The following is a 2,795-nucleotide window of genomic DNA, read 5'->3' as shown; positions in this document are numbered from 1 at the left end:
GGCAAAATCCTTGTGGTAGGACCTGGCTGCCTCTTGATTTAGGTTTGAATTTGGATTAAGTAGGCCGGGTTATTTAAGGGGAGCACTAAACTCCTCTGTTAGAGAAGATTTCCCATTGTGGTGGCCTCAAGATGTATTTGGCTGCAACGTGACTATCAAGTTTAGCCCAACATGTCTGGAGGACACCCTTTTTGAGGACAATTGAATTAAGTTGAGATTAAACATTAAGGAAATGGAGCTTAACTTTTTGTTCATAGACTGGAAACTAAGCGCTATGAGGAACAACCTAGGCAGCTGGGTATGTTAAACCTGGAGCTGAGAAGACAGAGAGGTGAAACTGCATTAGTTCTACAGTGTAGATGCACTCCTAGAAAGTGGCATGCAATTTAACTACTAGTGAGTATAAGTACAGTATGCAAAACCTGCTAACTCCAGCACTTATTCAGCTTTTGACTGGCCAACTGATTACTTTGCTTAGAGAGATCCAGTACTGTCTCTGACTTTCCTCAACATCCCTGCAATTTATTTTATCCTCCTGTTGTACTCAATTTTTTTAAGCCCACCTTGGATTTTTGAAAATGACAGCAATCTTGTTATGTCTGCCTGTTTCTGAGGGGCTGATGGAGCCCATAATAATTTTGTGTGGATGTGTGTGTCAGAGAGAGAGAGAGAGAGAGAGAGATTGCCTCTCGATCCTCTGAGAAGGTCTATCTCTGTTTTAGCTAAGTAATTAAAAATATTTCTGTTGACCTAAAATTGCCAAGAATTAATTGGCCATGAGATTTTTGTTGTTGTTTTTAAATGGTTTAATTATTTTGAATAAAAGTGCTTATGAACTAGGGAGATGGAAGGCGCTCTCTCAGAAGAGTTAGTCCCCACTCGGTCTCACATGGGAGAAAACACAGCATTAATACATGGGCTAATTAGTTAACTCAGCCAGTTTGTGATTTGGATTGCAGACCCATGTAAGCTGCTCAAAGGTGATGAGCGAGAATGATGACGGCATGACGGATTTGCCCTTTTGGATCTTGAGCCTTGAAGCGTTCCTTGTCATTGCATGCCAATAACTGAGGACAGCTTCAACTCCTGTTCCATGAAAAAGCCTATGCTGCAGAAAAAAGGAGACTCTTTCACCACCATAATCCTCATCGTCTCACCTTTCCTCCAACTCTGCAAATTGGGACAGCTTAGAAAAGTTAGAAGACATACAACTAAAAGGATGTGTTGCCTTGTTATGTGCCTTCAAGTTGATTCCAACTTATGCTGACCTTTTGTTCTTTGTTGCTATGTGTGTTCAAGTCAGTTCCATCTCTAAACCTACAATGTTTTGAGTTTGAATTGATGTTCTTACACACAACCAGCTTATATAGGTCTACCTCTGGATTCTCCACTCCAAACATGCATCCAAGGAAGCAGACTCTAATCTACAAAAAATGCTACCAGATTCTGTCTTTCGTTTAGTCTCAAAGGTGCTACAAATTTCCTTTGAAGACTTGTTTTCCAGACTGATATGGTTTTAGTCTTTGAATTCTTTCCATATTATGGCAACCCTAAGGTGGCCCTATCATGGGGTTTTCTGGGTTGAGAGTGATATGCTGTTGCCTGAGGCAAAGGACAAGATGTCACCCAACTGGACTGGTGATCACATCCTTCTTCAACAGTGGCATTGTGGGGCCATCCATGGTGGCTGGTGGTCCACCTGTCAGTGGGACAGTGCATTTGCTCTGAGCCTAAACTTTAAAGGAGCCTTCCATCCAAGGTCTCGATCCCTATTCCCCAAACAAGTTCAGCATTTTGCATGCCTCTTCTAGAGTGAAACCTACAGTGGAAGCATCACCCCCGAGAGAAGATCTTTGACCACTGTAGGAGGAAACAGGCTAGCAAAGGGTTGTTGTTAACTGACTGTGACTTGGTTTTGACTCACGGCGACCCTGTGAATGAGATATCTCCAAGACCCTCTATCCTCAACCACTCTGCTCAGGACCTGCAGGTTCTTGCCCGTGACCTCGCTCATTGAGTCTAAGCATCTGGCTTGCTGTCTTCTCTCTATACTTCCTTCCACCTTTCCCAGCATCATTGTCTTTTACAATGATATATGCCTTTTCATGATGTGGCCAAAGTATGACAGCCTCAATTTTGCCATCTTGGCTTCCAGGCAGATTTCTGGCTTGATCTGTTCAAGGACCCATTTGTTGGTCTTCTTGGCTTTCCACAGTATCCTCATCACTCTTCTCCAACAGCACATCTCAAAAGAGTTTATTTTCTTTCTGTTTGCTTTTTTCACTGTCTAGCTCTCACATCTGTACATGGTGATGGGGAATACCATAACTCAGGAGCACATGGCAAACTTCATGGCATAGAGCCCTGGCCTCCAACATCTTGCTACCACCTGGGTGGTCAAACCTCATTCTGCCCAACAGCAGAGCCAGAGCTGATACTGATAAAACAGCCACCCCAGCAGGTACAGTGTTTGATTTTCCCTGCTGCTGTATTTTGTTCACCAGCCACCCAGGTTTGCCTTTAGCTTCTGAGCACCATCCACTGAGTCTCAGTTTCTGAACTTTGGGAAACTTGGTGACCAAAAAGCTGTAGATAACTTAATGTTGTTCTGAGGGATGTGAAAAGGACCAGAGCAAAAAGACTTGCTGCTGGCCTCTTGGCTTGGAAATCCATTTCTTGCAAACGGCACAAAATCACACACCGTTTCCCTCCCAAAGCACCTATTATAGCAGTTCACTGCTCCTTGAAACCGGAGCCTCACAATCAATGGGAAGACTATTTCTATACATTTCACT

This window comes from Sceloporus undulatus, chromosome 4 (genome assembly GCF_019175285.1).
Source record: "Sceloporus undulatus isolate JIND9_A2432 ecotype Alabama chromosome 4, SceUnd_v1.1, whole genome shotgun sequence".
In the NCBI taxonomy this organism is placed as follows: Eukaryota; Metazoa; Chordata; class Lepidosauria; order Squamata; family Phrynosomatidae; genus Sceloporus; species Sceloporus undulatus.
This window is presented reverse-complemented; position numbering follows the sequence as displayed.